Source organism: Oncorhynchus tshawytscha, linkage group LG02 (assembly GCF_018296145.1).
Source record: "Oncorhynchus tshawytscha isolate Ot180627B linkage group LG02, Otsh_v2.0, whole genome shotgun sequence".
NCBI lineage: Eukaryota > Metazoa > Chordata > Actinopteri > Salmoniformes > Salmonidae > Oncorhynchus > Oncorhynchus tshawytscha.
Genome location: NC_056430.1, coordinates 62,952,404 through 62,961,544, shown reverse-complemented (window position 1 = coordinate 62,961,544; position 9,141 = coordinate 62,952,404). Strand labels below are relative to the sequence as shown.

Below are 9,141 nucleotides of genomic sequence, written 5' to 3'. Positions count from 1 at the left end.
CATATTTGTTCAATAAACACTGATTTATCTATTTTCATACACTTTCAATGTATTAAAAGTACAGTATAATGTTGAAAATCCACCACTAATCATTGTTGATACCTAAGCATACTGTAAATCGTATTGATTGATTCTGTCATTCATTTCATATCGCCTACTTTAAATAGCCTGTTGTCTTCAAGTTTGAAGCGATTTTTAAACCAACACATTTTAATACTGTATTGCATGTTTTATCTATTTCTCTAACCCTTTTGTATGCGAATTTCCATCGTCAATAAACCATCATAAATGACGTTTTTTTCCCAGTGACATCGCGTAAAAATGTTACAGGATCTGTAATCATTAGGGAGAAATAGGATTGGCCAGAGGCAAATGATACAACAGGATAAATAAATGTGCTCAGAAATGTACGACGTTGTGCGCAATAAGGAACGTGTCACCATAGAAATAGAATCTACATTAGAATTCCGTGCTCGTCACAATGTCCAATTAACATACATTTGAATTCCTAATTCTATGTGTATTACTCAGAGGTGAAGTTATTCACAATCACAACCAACCTACAGAATATCAATAGCAAACGCGAATTCTTCATTCAAGTCAATCAAAAGTCGTATATGTTTTCCTGTTCTCAGTAAGGTAAGTAGGTCTTCCCATAATGAGAAGGACCGATTTTCGAAAAACACGTTGGACATATCGCATTCGACATTTTCGAAAAACACGTTACTTGGATCATATCGAATCTGTTAGCTATACAACCAATTTATCGATCATCCATGGAGGAGCAGTTAGTTTGTGCCATGAACCAATTCATATCACTCTCTGCTTGCCACATTCTAAATGGTTAAGTCACTAATTGAAGACTCTATTGCAGAAAATGCTCAAGAGGCAATTCCGTACACTGAAAGCCCAGGGAAGACTCCCGCTAGACCTCCCTCTGAGACCAATGAAGGCCTGGCTCCTGGCAGGGAAAAGAGTCTTCTTGGAGTGAGTGCAGTGTTCTCATACTATTTTTGAATTGTACGAAACGTTATACTTCATTTAGGTAACTTGAGTTTATCACATCATTAGACAAGTGTAAATGATAACACTAATGTATCAAAATATATTAGACGACAGCAATAGTTTGATAGATAGTGTAGACAGACATAGTCTGATACATTTCCATATTCACATGAAGGCGTGAGACAGAGACATGGAAGAGATGGAGGAAGGTCTGTGTAGCTGAATTGGTGAGGACTATGTAGAACAAACAGTACACCCACTGTAAAACCCTTAAGATATCAGCAAGCTCATTTTTGGACCAAAAGAGAAAAACAGCAGCTATCAGTTCAAATGAATAATTTCTCCCATCATTTCAATGATGGACCAGTGTCCAGTCTCACCTGATACATCAACAGTCTGTTAATTACATATTATGTTGTTACATAGACTTGGGATGCAAAGAGGGGCCTGGAATTACAGGAGACAGAGAGAGTTCTCCTGGTCAGTTGCCAGAGAGTTCAGGATGAATTAAGGATTTCTGATTTCACCGTGGACCGCGCCCAACGAAGCCATCCAGCTTCTGAAAGAGGAGTGTTGGAAGTTGAACTTGGCACCTAAAGGATGAGACATGCCAGGCCACTGAGGTAAGACATAAGAGCCATCTGCAATGCCAATATTGTTTCTTTGAATAAAATGTCAAGCATCTTTGTCATTTCTGTGTATAATATGGTGTTCAAAGTTGGTCACAGTCAACGTTGGATGTCTTTGGTTTATTGTATTTGTGAAGTAGCTATAGGATAGTTATGTATGTCTCTCCAATTGCAGCTCCCTGAGCTGTATGGGCATTCTGAGAAAGACAGAGGCTGCTGAAGAACTTCGGGACACTGAAAATGTCCTCAGCAAGGTGGTGAAATCCAAAGGGTGGCTGAAGGAGGGCTGGGAAGATCAGCTGACCAAAGACTTCAATGATATGATTGCAAGACTCCCAAAGGTAAGGAACAAGAAGCCTGTTTTGTGAATGAAAGGTCAACTGTCTTTCTAAGTGGGGTGCATCAGGGTTGTCTGAAACTGGACAATATTATAAAGTAGCTACTATAATCTTTGACTTTGGATGTCTGTGGTATGTTTTGTGAAACAGCTAAAGGACATATGTGTTGTTCTTACTCTTGCACTGCTCTGCATGGTCTGTTTAGTCCTATTTTGGATCCAACGAGAGCCTTCCTGAGGTGTGCAGCGGAGTGCCCGAGGTGTCGAACGCAGTGGAAGTGGTGCGCAGTGACACAAAGAAGCAGAAGAAAAATGGCGTTCTACGATTCTTCCGACATGTGTGGAAGTTCTTCACATGCACCAACAGCCTCCCCAAAGAGGAGTGACTCAAGCACACACAACTCTGGGCAACACTTTCTCCTCCATCTCCCCCTTTCCTTCCAACTGGCTCCTTTTAATAATACAAATAAAGGGGATCTGAACCACAACAAAAAACTGCTTTCATGAGTGTTTTTCATATGACTTACTACAGTATGAAGAATGCTTTAAAGAACACTTACTAATTAATTATCCAGACAATTAAGCGGTTTTAGAAGTGCTTAAGTATGCATTAAATCACAGTATTACTGCATTACACACTAGTAAATATGTACGAAATCATTTGAGACACTTTGGGTATGAATGTAAGTTTGTGGTTGAATGGCTCTACTGTGGGCTATTTTCCTAATCAAAACCAAATCACAACTTTATTTGCAGAGCACATTTCTTACAGATGATGCATTTCAAAATGCATAGAAAATGAAATAATACAAGGTTAGAAATATAAAAATGAGAAATGAAAATAGTAAAACAATCACAGTGGACATGAGAGACTAATGCACTAAAATAAATGAAAATAAATAAGATATATACAATGGTAAAATAGATGGTAGGACTAAGCAAAAGCACAAAAGCTAATAAGTAGCTCTTCAAAATTTCTCCAGTTTCTGAGGCCCTCAGATCCTCCTGCAGGCTGTTCCAAAGGCCAGGACCATAGTGGCTGAAGGCAGCCTCACCACACGTTTTGGTTCTCACCTTTGGAACAACTAAAAGAACCGTGCCAGAGGATCTGAGGGACCGACCGGGCACATACAGTATCTTAAAAGCATGTCAGACATGTACTCAGGTGCAGGGCCACGTGGTGCTTTAAAATCAATTATAAAACTACAGGCAACCAACGCAGGGATTTAAAATAACGTGTTAAAGTATGTTCAAATGTATCTCCTGACAACAGTTCAGTTGTATTGGTGTAATAGTGCCCTCCAGTGTTTCTGAGTAAAGGTTTAGATAAATGATGGTTGTTGTGGTGGGGCTTTGACAAAGCTATTGGAAGTTGCTAGTATGTCTTCTAAGTCAGTTTTCGGTTGCATAAGGAGACATTTCAAAGGAGGCTCCACAACTCAAAGGAGAGTACTTTGAAAATGGTTCTCTGGTCTGGCACTGATCAGAGATAACTGTATTGTGGAAACCTGTTTTCACCTATCCAATGGTGTTGGATCAGATTTCTTGGCTGTCGGTCCAATTCAAACTCACAATCTCATGAAACACACATTGACCAGTGTGTGAGATTGAAGTATTTAACAGGTGCATGTGTCACAACTGTGCAGCATCAACATAGGAAGTGGTTTAGAGTCTTTCAAACCTGTTTGGCAGGCAGGAAGTGCCGCTGGTTTAGACAGGAAACTGAGCCCAACAGCCACTGAACACAAACAACCACATGCATCTGTGTCAGATGACCCACAGATGGTGATGACGTTCTATTAAATGTCATTCAATAAATATTCAACATCTTGTTGTCGTTAATGTATGAATTTCAAGTTTGATCCCAATAGATGATAGAGCTAGTGAATGAGACAGGCCCCTAGACAGAGTTGTGAAATGTCTCAGCTTCCCATTGTTATGATAGCATCAGATCAGATGTGTCAAATGAGGAGGATACGCAGGACGGCAAGACATGAGGACCCATTCACCCTGCACTTCCTAGGGGCCTCCAACAACATCAGCCACACCCACACCTCCGTGTTCAACACCACTCTCTTTGGCTTATTCAACAAACCATCCACCATTATGTGAAGGACCATGGTGAGGAGAGAGGGGTCGTTCTGACCCAAGATGGCACCACAGTGGCCATCGCTCCCATGCTTCTAGGCATTGAGGTGGGTCTGAAAGCGAAGCTGGGCATGTTTCCCCTCACCTTGGCCAAAAACCTAGGGTTGTCGTTCCTTAGCCTCCAGGACGGCTGCTGGGACAACGTGACCCACCCCAGAGTGTTCCAGATGTCGCGGGTGCTCACCCTAGCCACCGATGCCCTCGCCAACAGGGGAATGGATGGGTCCATTTTGAGCATGGATCTTGCCAGCCTGGTCCCCTCTGAACAGCCTGGTAAACTCAGCGAGGTGCTGAAGGGTTACTACAACCATGTCCTGAGGGGCAAGACCTGGGGGTTGTATCCAGCCACATCGGCCCCAAGCGTAGAGAGATTGCCCAAGTCCTGCTGGGCATCCTGGACACCTAGAGGCAGATGATGGAGACCCTATACCTGGTGTGGAGGCTGGAGGACACTCAGTGGATAGCCAAGGATACAGGGGTGGAAAAATGCAGTGAGAAACGGAATGCTGGAATTTGTCCACAGATACTGGGGTGAGTCTCAGGGAAGGAGAGAGGGAATCATTTACCCCTGTAATTTTGAAATTGTAGGTGATAAATGGCTATTCATTTGAAGTCTACAGAATATTGGTCTGTAAACATGAAGATTAATTGAACCTGTTCTACTCTGGTTCAACCTCTCCTCTCCAGACTGCCCTCCCATCATCCCATCCCATGATGTTACACAGTATAACCTGAAGCAAAATATAATAGCAAGCTGCTATAACAAGAATCAGGGTTGTGAGATAATGCAATTTGTTTAATCACTCCAACTCCTAAATGTATGTTCCCCTAAGCTTTGTGGTGGGTTCTGACGGGTACATTTACGAGGGGCGCGGCTGGCATCACCTTGGCAACCACACTAGGGGGCAGAACCCTTACGGTTACGGCGTGGCCTTCATTGGCAACTACTCCTCCTCTCTGCCCTCACTCCACACCCTGGATCTGATCCACTGCCAAGTGTGCAGTGGATGGCGGGCGCCTGCAGGCCAACTTCACCCTCCACGGGCACCATCAGCTGGTGGACACTTCGTTTCCAGGCGACGCCCTCTACTCAGAGATCAGGGGCTGGGAGCACTTTTAATACATACACAATTGTCACGACTTCCATTCTGCAGTCGATGTCACCGGCTTTCCAGTCACCACCGATCCATGTTTCAGTTTCGTTTTGTTTTGTCTGTATTACACACACCTTGTTTCAATTCCCATATCATGTTCCTTATTTAACCCCTGGCATACATTTCTGTTCTGTCCGTGTTGGTGTCTTTAGTGGTTGTTGTATGTGCTAGTTTGTATGTATGTTCCTATTTGGAATTTATGCCTGACTTTTTGAGTAAACTCCGTTGTGTTGCTCAAAACCTGTGTCCTGCGCCTGACTCCGCTACATCTCTGCACCCAATCGCTGACAGAATCACAGACCGTTCAAATGGAGTCAGCAGGTGCAGCCAGCTCTTCTCTCCCAGTAGAGGAGTGCGTCCAGCAGCACGCGACCATATTACACAGTCTAGGGACAGCCATGGATCGCGTGCTGCAAACAATGGACAGATGGGAGAGAGGAGACTTTCCTGTCAATCCTACATCATCACTTCCGCCCGCACCTCAACCTACACCGATGTCCACCCCTCTGTCGTCAGGACCCAGTGAGATTCGGCTGGAACAGCTGCCGGGTGGCATCGGTTCCTACTCCAGCTGGAGCTCTCCCTGGCAGCTGTTCAGCCGGCCTGTTCGGGACGCGAGAGACTGAGCGCCCTCATCTCCTGCCTGACTGGAAAAGCCCTGGAGTGGGCCAACGCCATCTGGGGAAGGGAAGGCCCGACTCTGGATGACTATGAGGACTTCTCCCTCCGCTTCCATCTGGGGAAGGGAAGGTCCGACTCTGGATGACTACGAGGACTTCTCCCGCCGCTTCCATCTGGGGAAGGGAAGGCCCGACTCTGGATGACTATGAGGACTTCTCCCTCCGCTTCCATCTGGGGAAGGGAAGGCCCGACTCTGGATGACTACGAGGACTTCTCCCGCCGCTTCCATCTGGGGAAGGGAAGGTCTGACTCTGGATGACTACGAGGACTTCTCCCTCCGCTTCCGGGCAGTTTTTGATCATCCACTTGAAGGGAGAGCGGCGGGAGAGAGATTGTTCCATCTGAGACAGGAGATGAGGAGCGCTCAAGAGTTCGCACTGGACTTCAGAACTCTGGCAGCTGGTGCGGGATGGAATGAGCGGGCTCTGATCGACCACCAGAGGTTTTGTTTACGAGAGGACGTTCGTAGGGAGCTAGCCTGCAGTGACACCACTCTCAACCTGGACCAGCTGGTGGACTTGTCTATCCGGCTGGATAACCTGTTGGCCTCCCACGGATGTCTGGATCGGGGTCTGCCCGTTCCATTTCCCAGCACCTTGGATCCAACACCAATGGAGTTGGGAGGGGCTGCTATGAGGGGGACCGGAGGGGGACCATTCCCTGCACCAGCTGTGGCCGTAGAAGGCACACTGCTGGTCGGTGCTGGGGTGGTTCTCCAGAAGGTCGAGGTAGTAGGCGGAGCACTGGTGGGTCTTCCCAGGTGAATAGGCACACAACTCACCCAGAGCCCTCTGTTGCACACATGTGGTTACCTATAGAATTTCCTGAGTCATCCCCACATTCCCAGCATAAGGTGCTAGTAGATTCAGGCGCAGCTGGGAACTTTAATGACCGCTCCTTGGCACATAGATGAGTGTTCAGGGAGGTATGTAGGTGTTTCCTTAGGTGCCACTATGGTGGAAAGTCCAAACCAGGTTTCCACCATGCACATTCCCCCCGAATATGCCGATTTGGCACTCGCCTTCTGTAAAAAAATGACCACCCCATCGACAGGGGGATTGTGCGATAGATCTCTTGGTAGAAGTTGCACTTCCCAGCAGTCACGTGTATCCTCTGTCACAGGAGGAGATGGTGGCTTTGGAGACATATGTCACCAAATCTCTGGGACAGGGATACATTCAACCTTCCATCTCACCTGTCTCCTCGAGTTTCTTTTTTGTGAAGAAGAAGGATGGAGGTTTGCGACCGTGTATTGATTATCGAGGTTTAAATAAGATCACGGTAAAATACAGTTACCCGCCTCCGCTACGGGCGCGCTTCTTCACAAAATTGGACCTCAGGAGCGCTTACAACCTGGTGCGTATCCGGGCGGGATATGAGTGGAAGACAGCATTTAGCACCACTTCTGGGCATTATGAGTACCTCTTCATGCCAACGGGTTAATGAATGCTCCATCAGTCTTCCAATCCTTTGTAGATGAGATTTTCAGGGACCTGCACAGGCAGGGTGTAGTGGTGTATATAGATGACATTCTAATATACTCCGCTACACGCGCCGAGCATGTGTCCCTGGTACGCAGGGTGCTTGTTCGACTGTTGGAACATGACCTGTACGTCAAGGCTGAGAAATGTCTGTTCTTCCAACAGTCCGTCTCCTTCCAAGGGTACCGTTTTTCAGTGTCAGGGGTAGAGATGGAGAATGACCGCATTTCAGCCTTGCGTAATTGGCCAACTCCAACCACGGTAAAGGAGGTGCAGCGGTTTTTAGGGTTTGCCAACTACTACCTGAGATTTATCCGGGGTTTTGGTCAGGTAGCGGCTCCCATTACCTCACTGCTGAAGGGGGGACCGGTGCGACTGCAGTGGACAGCTGGGGCGGACAGGGCTTTTGGTCACCTGAAGGCTCTGTTTACCTCGGCTCCCGTGCTGGCTCATCCTGATCCCTCCTTAGCGTTCATAGTTGAGGTGGACGGGTCCGCCAATAAAGCTCCACCCCTGTGCATTCTTTTCGAAGAAGTTAAGCCCGGCGGAGCAAAACTATGATGTGGGGGACCGGGAGTTGTTGGCTGTTGTCAAGGCTCTGAAAGTGTGGAGACATTGGCTTGAGGGGGCTGGACACCCTTTTCTCATTTGGACTGACCACCTCAATCTGGAGTAGATTCGAGCAGCGAGGAGAACCCTCGTCAGGCAAGGTGGGCCATGTTCTTTACCCGTTTTATTTTCACCCTTTCCTACAAACCAGGTTCCCAGAACGTGAAGGCAGACGCACTGTCCCGGCTGTATGATACAGAGGAGCGGTCCACGGATCCCACTCCCATAATTCCAGCTTCACCCCTGGTGGCAACGGTGGTATGGGAGGTGGATGCGGACATCGAGCAGGCGTGTTGTGCAGAGCCCACACCCCCGAGTGTCCAGCTGGGCGTGTGTACGTTCTGTTTGATGTCCGCGATTGTTTGATCTGTTGGGTTCACACATCACCCTCCTCTGGTCATCCTGGCATCAGTCGGACGGTGCGCTGCCTCGCTGGGAAGTACTGGTGGCCCACTTCAGCTAAGGATGTGAGGGTTTATGTTTCCTCCTGTTCGGTATGCGCACAGTGCAAGGCACCTAGACATCTGCCCAGAGGGAAATTACAACCCCTTCCCGTTCCACAACGACCGTGGTCACACCTATCGGTGGATTTCGTGACGGATCTTCCCCCGTCGCGGGGTAACACCACAATCCTGGTCGTTGTGGATCGGTTTTCTAAGTCCTGCCGTCTCCTTCCTTTGCCCGGTCTCCCTTCGGCTCTACAAACTGCGGAGGCCCTGTTCACCCACGTATTCCGGCACTACGGGGTGCCTGAGGATATAGTTTCTGATCGGGGTCCCCAATTCACGCCTAGAGTCTGGAGGGCGTTTATGGAACGCCTGGGGGTCTCGGTCAGCCTTCCCTCAGGTTTCCACCCCGAGAGTAACGGGCAGGTGGAAAGAGTCAACCAGGATGTGGGTCGGTTTCTGCGGTCCTATTGCCAGGACCAGCCGGGGGAGTGGGCGGTTTACATCCCTTGGGCAGAGATGGCCCAAAACTCCCTCCGCCACTCCTCTACCAACCTATCACCGTTTCAGTGTGTGCTGGGTTATCAGCCGGTCCTGGCACCATGGCATCAGAGCCAGATTGAGGCTCCTGCAGTGGATGAATGGTTTCGG

The 9,141-nt window shown here is 47.7% G+C and overlaps 1 long non-coding RNA gene and 1 pseudogene across 1 annotated transcript; both read left to right on the top strand.

Annotated features, from left to right (window-relative positions):
• The first annotated feature begins 279 nt into the window (after nt 1–279).
• Nucleotides 280–1,232, top strand: LOC121840781. Its single transcript, XR_006079917.1, has 3 exons — nt 280–639; nt 875–987; nt 1,181–1,232. It is a non-coding gene; the product is annotated as an uncharacterized LOC121840781 (long non-coding RNA).
• A 2,663-nt stretch (nt 1,233–3,895) lies between these two features.
• Nucleotides 3,896–5,239, top strand: LOC121840779 (annotated as a pseudogene).
• Nucleotides 5,240–9,141: the final 3,902 nt, after the last annotated feature.